The sequence below is a fragment of the Ptychodera flava genome, chromosome 12 (assembly GCF_041260155.1).
Source record: "Ptychodera flava strain L36383 chromosome 12, AS_Pfla_20210202, whole genome shotgun sequence".
NCBI lineage: Eukaryota > Metazoa > Hemichordata > Enteropneusta > Ptychoderidae > Ptychodera > Ptychodera flava.
This window is the reverse complement of record NC_091939.1, coordinates 34,547,363-34,555,117: the sequence shown is the minus strand read 5'-3', so window position 1 is coordinate 34,555,117 and position 7,755 is coordinate 34,547,363. Positions and strand designations below refer to the sequence as shown.

General features: G+C 39.9%; 1 long non-coding RNA gene across 1 annotated transcript; it reads right to left on the bottom strand.

Annotated features, from left to right (window-relative positions):
- Nucleotides 1–425: 425 nt before the first annotated feature.
- On the bottom strand, nt 426–7,406 carry LOC139145729 (uncharacterized). The gene is made up of 3 exons (XR_011554999.1): nt 7,272–7,406; nt 6,414–6,563; nt 426–767 (listed from the first exon to the last, which is right to left on the bottom strand). It is a non-coding gene; the product is annotated as an uncharacterized lncRNA (long non-coding RNA).
- Between the last annotated feature and the right edge of the window lie 349 nt (nt 7,407–7,755).

The following is a 7,755-nucleotide window of genomic DNA, read 5'->3' as shown; positions in this document are numbered from 1 at the left end:
GGTCTCGAGCCCTCTTGTTCGACCAAACCGAAATTACCCCTCCCACTTTGGCTCGTCCAGTGGGTGTAGCAAGGGTCGTGCTATCGCCTAGGAAACGGAGGTGCATTAATTGTTACATTTCGATGCACATTTTGATTATATTCAGAAGATTTTGTGGCAAAAACTCAGATAGAGAAGCATTAATATTCACATCTCACTTATTCAAGACTGGCTGAGAGCAGCACTTCCATTCAGTTAAATCATTACGCCATTTATTATGCCAAGAAAGATGAAGCCAAGACATTTTGCCCTCCCTGGTTTCAGCCAGAAATGGTTATACCTTACAGAGTTTTTTCCCACGGAATGAAAACAAATGTACTTGGGCTGAGGCCCAAGTACAAACAACTGACATGATGAAATATTTGCGTTTGCCAACAAGAGGCCACTTTTCTGAATTATATGTCAGGAACTTTATTCAACCACAGAATGATAGTGACATCTTTCAAATTTGAAATCAGATGCATAAGAAGATCAATATCTCAAATTACAACAACGTGTATCGCATGCTATCACCTGATCATCATCTCCATGCTTCATCATCCGAAGGTCAGTTTTCAGGGACAGTATTGTACAGACGAGCAGCTTGTCCTGCACCCATAGAGGTCCATTCCATTACATGAGTACATTCTGCAGTCCCTGCATCCGTATCCACAATTGGAACAGCTGCCGAAAGTGCGGGTGCCGCCGGGAGAAGTTGCCTTTGATACCAGACCATTACAATTTCCACACTAAAGAAAATGAATCATAACAAAGAATGGATTATTTGTCAACGATCTTTTTAACCACAGACAAATAGAGGGACAGACTGGCAACGGGTATTGTTCAAGGTGTGAAGCCGTTACGTAATGCCGCCATGTATGTCTCGCCTCAGGTAACTCTCGCCTCTCTTTTCCGAAGAGTGCCTACCATGCACCCTTCGGTATGTTTCCGGATTTTCGCCACTTTTTAAGCGAAGTTCGGCAAAGTTCGAGTTGCTGTTGTCGTGTGGCGTGCTGGCGAAAAGAGGAAAAAGTTTTGAGCTTCGGGAAGGTGAGTTTTTACCATTTTAAAATTTCCCCTCACATTTTTATGAATATAGGCTATAATGAATGTATTTGAACCAAATTTGAAGTCTTTTATCGATACTGTCTGGTTTTACTCAATGGTTTACAGTCAGTCATATCGTCTTTTACAAGTTGGTTATGGAAGGACGTGTTTAGTAAACTGCTGGCGTGTTATGTTTTGACTGGCGTGAAGCAGTGTTTCTGCCCTCAGAGCTCACAAAGTAAGTATGGTTGCTGCTCGACTGGCAGCGCGATGCCACCTCGTGTACTTTTCGCATAATATCGTGCAATTATCAACCACAAACAAAGTCTCCAAAAAGTCTTACACCTGTGAAGCTCATTGTAATATGAAAAGGCGATATTCTACCGAGACGACCATGAAACAAAACGCATACTGCGTTGCTAGTCTGTCCTCTATTTGTCTGTGTTTTAACACATTAGGCTACTTGGTCTATTTTCATATCCGGTCAAATATTTCTTAGATGCCATACATAATTAGAGACTTATTATTATAATTACAATATATTTTAGGGAACATACCAAAGGCAGGCCTAACTTACATTTTGTAGTTTTGGGTAACTTTTACCACATCACTTAATTCCGATAAATTGAACTTTTTCAGCAAAGTTCTCTTATCACGCCTTCTTATTTTACAAGGTACTCGTTTAAGTGTTTAAAGTTTCCTGTTTTCTATTTAAGATCTAAGGAACGAATCAGCCAAATATACTAAAGTAACCTTCATGAAGAGCTAAACTATTGAGCAACTGCTTCTGTGCTCAAAATATTACAGATTTCAAAAAAACATTTCGTTCTTGCGATGACAATTCAAAGTAATCCGTGATAACAGGGCTAAATATTTCGTATATTTTATCTGCAATTTAAAATGATAACAAATTAAGTTTCATTTTCTACAAGGCATCAGGCCAAGAATGAACTAGTGTATTGTTTACAAATGTACAGCTGTGTTGGTTACAAATTGTTCAACGTGTAAGCAATACAAGGGAAACGAGTGAACTGTCTCCAACCCATCGAAATCTTTAAAGCCCCAGTATTTGTAACTTTTAACCTTTTTTTATGTTCGAAATTACATGTTATTCTCTTACATCCATCGTGAAATGTTGTTCAGTGAAGAAATAAGCCAAATTTGTGCTCCTGTAGTGACATACAAACGCTGAATATTGCCCGATCGAGTTGGATTGCCGCGCGGGTTTGTTGACAACTTGTAGGCTTTGCACGTGACCTAGAACGCCGATACTGATGACATCATCGAGCCTGCAACATTCCTGGGGCCTTGCCATGCCACGACACACTGCCTGGGTAATCGCCCATGGTCGCCGGCTGAATGACCTGCGAATGGTTTTATTTTGTTCTTCTCTGTTCAAATACGTACTGCTACTGTATTTCACAGGATACAGAACTTTGGCAGAGGAGGCTGACATTCTATTCTGGTACAGTGTGCGTTATATAGGCTACGGATTATTCAAACTGCAGTCGGCAGTGCACCGATGCGCACCCTGCAGTTGGTTACTCAGAACTCCGGGTACCGATGTAAAATCAAGACGACACTATATACACTTAGCTCACTTCTGTAGGCAAATAGCTATCAAAATTGAGTAACTTGAAGTAATAAATTTCAGCTGATTGTTGCTTTAGCGGCAAGATGACTGCGAAATCGAAGCAACATAGTTTGACAATGTATGGTAGGCTGTCGAATGCTGTGAACGCGATGGCCTTTGGCAGCAAGTAAGGGAACCGTCAGTATTTACGACCTGGGGGTCATTCAAAAATTGAAAGCTAATAAGGGGGTGCTCAAAATGTTTTTTCTTCGTCGTACTCTGTCCTCAATGACATAATGATTAATTGATAATGTATATTTTACTCTGATACATATTAAATAAAAAGAAAATAAATATTTTAACAGAACAAATAAACATCAACTAGATGAAGCAAGGCAAAAGCTACAAGTAGCTGCTACTACTAGCAATACTTATTATGAAAGAGAAGATAGTGACGATGAGAATGATATCGTTGTTCATGTACTCAATGGCACCAGTGACAGTAAAGATGAGGATCGACAGTGGTGATGATGATGTCACACAGTAGTTTTCTACAGTCGTTACCAGAGGTGAAAGGAGAGGCTGGGTCATGGAAAAATGTTCTCGACAGATATTACTATAAGTGCACAGGATCTAGGACAAAACTGAACTGTTGTGAATTCATCCTTTATATTATCATAGAAATGTATATTTTAATTGACTTGTGTTCAACAACCATTTGAACATTTAACCATACCATATGACATGCTATCCATCCAAATTTAACAATATTAGGCCTATATGGTCATAGACTGGTTATTAGGTGAGCTTTTATATCTACATATTGTTACATGGGCTCAGGTAAGCCAAACTTTCTGTTAGAGAGGGGGTTACTCAAAGTCATCATGGTTGGCTGGGTGTGACTCAAAATTTCGGAGTTTCTAATGTAATTACTCCAACCCCCAGGTCGTAAATAATGACGGCTCCCTAAACAGCTGTGAACGCCTGAGTCAGAACGATCGGGACCAGTATACGCACGGCTGTATCTCAGGGAAAATTTAGAAAAAACAATGGACCTACTGCTAAGAAATTTACAGACTCTTGGCTCTTGATGCATCAGTTTTTGAGCTTTTATACTGGTAAAAAGTCATTGTGAATACAGCGGTAAATTTCCTCCCAAACGCGAAAGGATAATACGCGGGCATTCTGCAATGGACGCTGTCAACTTTACCTTGCTGCAGGCCCCACACCAATCTCGGCCCGGGCCCGCTGCACTTGTACAGTCTACTACCTCCATGTAGTACAGCCTTACAGGACTAGCAGCCGGCCAAACACAAAAAAACAGCGCCGCAGTGTAAAATCCATAGGTCAGAACCATTGATCATAAATTTTCAGAACCAGTGATGTTTAAAAGTTTTGTATTGATCACTTCATTTAGGTTTATGTGAATGACTTTCTCATCTGCGTGTATAATTGTCCCGGGCATTGTCCATGCAAATTTGGGGCCTGCCTTAGCTCCCTCCGATCGTCTGTAGACTACAGCCAAAATCACAGTCCTAAGCAAATTGTACAGTTGTGAAAGTCGGATATATGTATCATGAATTTTATACAAAAATATGTAAACAACAGAATCAAACCAAGAGGTTAGTTTGCTGTCGGGCCGGGCGCGGGTGCGCAGGGGACGACTTTGCAGTGAGGCCGGGATCTCTCTTGTGTTCGACCTTCTACCATGCCTGGAGCTCCATCGCATCGCACTGATCGCAGCTAGCCGATAATTGTACTACTGTAGTCCTTGTGAGGATTAGATACCCGTTACGTTCGATATTATTTGGAAATACTTTTAAATTTAATAAGTAAGACTTTTTTACTGCATTCAAGATATAACTTTTCCTTTCTCAGCATTATCAATTACGGCAACAATATGCGAAGTTGATAGGCTGTGTTGCATGCAGCGTAGCCTGGCCGTACACAAAACTTCGTTTGAGTAGACGGAGCAGAATCAGTCCCGTCATTTATTTTCAACGAAATTTTCATTATACTCCATAATGGAAGAAACGACTAGTTCAATGATTACAATGGTGAAGTGTTGAATTTTTATTCATATATGTTTTTCTCTCTCAATTCATTCAGCACCCAACTTGATCTCCGTACCATCGGTCAAAACGTGCAATGCAGTGCAGGCGCATGAAGCCTACAATCGACTGCCTCCGTCGTTAGTTTAGCTGTTCAAGACGTTTGTTTGCACGGCTCATTATAGTCGGAACAATCTGTGAACACTTACATATTTATATCTTTACGGTATTTCACCCAACTTTCGCGCGTTTTTAGCTGAGTCGCCAGTTTCGATGGACCAGACCTTTTCGAAGAGCGTATAGTTTCTACGGACGCCACAGTAAAACTTGTGTAGATGTGGTTGAGCATGCGCGGTGGTGTGATTACGTTTCGTTTCGTGTGTCAACAAAGCTGACTTCTGGTCCGGACAAGAAGTCATTTTTCACTCCTTTTACTGTTAATCGTGAGGCGGGCTGGGCATGCATACCATGCGATTCAGTATTAATTATGGTCTACTTTCACATACTGAGGATGTCATTTTAATCAAAAATATGAAAAAATTGTTAAAAGTTACAAATACTGGGGCTTTAAATTCATTATCATAATATGCACTCCATCAATTATGTTTGCATTGGAATTATATTGGCTTTGGAAAATCTCGATGATTAACTATCATTGTTATCACATTTAACTTAATGCTTCTTTATAATGAGACTTCCAATCAGTAAGTGTTACAGTAAGATAGACGATGGAAAAAGTGAATGTTACTGATACTAATGTAATTCAAAACATTCAATCAAGTTAAAGACATTAAAATTTACTGACGCAACGACCACTACAGTATCACTAGAAACATGATTTGAAATGATGGGGAGGATCGCATGAGGACTTCTTCGTTTCGGGCAAAGTACGATCCTAATAGTTTATATAACTATATTAATATAAATCAGTGTGACACTATATATTACGATCTTAAATCATGTAGTGAGCGCGAACACAAATTTGAAGCATTCCTAAAACAAACATCAAATGAGTGAGCTTGTCTGGGCAGGTATCATAGTATGTGAACAGTCCACCCTTTTCGAACTGAGGCCAGAGGGAAAACATTCTGTTCCTCGGATTTTTTGGCAAACCTACATAGGCGGCGAGTGAATTATTTTTTAATTTTTACGAACCAGCAAAATCTCCCACTATAGTTACATTGATACTGTTGACTTGGAGTCTAGATTTTACAAATAATTTGGGATAATTTGATTGTGAAGTAATGTCTGTTTGATCTGCAAATGTAAGCCAATCTGCTACTTTTTTTACGTTATACACTTCTTTTTATAAGATATTTGTAATATTGCAACATTCAACTATACAGCACCTAACACTAAGAAATTTGAAAAATATGAAGATCCAATTATCCCAAACTAGTTCCAATCGTGTTACATAAATATTTTACTTATATAACCAGTGATGACAAAACGAATTCGGGCCATTTCCACATGCCCCAAGAAGAAAATCACCAACAGCACTAAAATATTTGCAATGCAGAAGCATGTATTTGCAGCTATTAAAAACATTGTAAATCGTCTTAAGTAGAAGCGGCAGTTTAGAGGAACTATAGCCTGACTAAGAAGTTTCGACACGAACAATGGCAACATTGAATTCTGATGTATGCTAGTTCTTTAAAACTGATGTGGACATTATGTGTATAAAGCTTATCGGGATGTCACTTGATGAGGAGAAATATACTTACCGTAGACGATGGGGTCGAGCGTCGTCGACGTCGACGACGTGACCAAAAGATGCCTTCGCCATCTTCAAGTAGAAGACACAGAATGACGGCAATGCAGAACACAGTAGTGAATTTCCTCATGACCAACACCTTGTTGATGAAACGTATGAACTAAAGGAAATTTTGGAAACCAAAGTGCGAGAGAAAATGAAAATTATGAAATTGACAAAACGCTCGTACGCTTTGATTGCTTGGAAGTGATTGGGGTCTAGCCCCCCCCCCCCCCCAATTGTCGTGCACTGTGGTAGCCTAGAAAGCACGCGTACGATCCGAGCGCATGAGTTGACACGTAACTCCAGTTTAATATTAGACGACATAGTGACTAAAGTGTGAGTGCGTAAGATTATTATGCTATGTCCGTTCTTAGAAATCATATTAAAGCAATTGTAGGCATGGCGATCGGGAAATGTTTCCGTTTACAACGGCGACTCTCTGCCGGTGACTATTGTTCTGCTGTTACCACGATTTCTACGCATAGGTTTCTACAAGGAAGTTTGTTCGGTGAACTACAATTAATTATACATAATAGCTCGGGCAAGATCACGATTTGTAGCCTGTCAGCGGGCTGGTGCTTATGACAGTAATATTGATAATAAACTCGCCCTCGGCTAGGGCATCATCAATATTACCATCGTGAGAACCGTCCCATGGGCGAGCAACAAATCGTGATCTTGTCCTTCCTTTCGTGTGTCATTATTTAAATGTGCATAACGCGACTGGACCAATGTTTTGGAAAATTGCATGGTCGAGAAATGTGAAAATAAACTAAAATAGAGCAACACGGTTAAAATCATGTTTTCCTTTGCAATACACACTTACCTGGACTGTATTCGAGCTCGCGTCGCGTTCTCTGCAAACAGGGTTCACTCAAATAAGTTCGCACACAGTAAGCTGGTGCGGTATTTATGCACAACCCTGGTCATGTAATTCACGTGGTCTTTATCCCGTGAGACGGATATTTCCGGATGACATCCGGTACGTATCCGGTTGTTCGGAATTTCTCAGATTATTTTCTATTTCTTGGTTCTCATCTTTCTCTTAAGTAGGGCTATTCATTAGGGGGGAACAACATATCTGACTTTTAAAGGTAGTATGCGCCTCGAAAGTGAAGACTTAAACTTTTGCTCAATCGTTCCTCAGTCAAACCCTCAACCATTCTCTTACCCATCAAGACTAAAAATTATGGGTCACCATGCAAAGTTTTGAACTAGAGAAACAAATTACCCAATATTTACCGATATAATTCAAAAGGACCATCATCCATGTCTATGGTTAAAAACCAAAACTGAGACGTGAACATTTT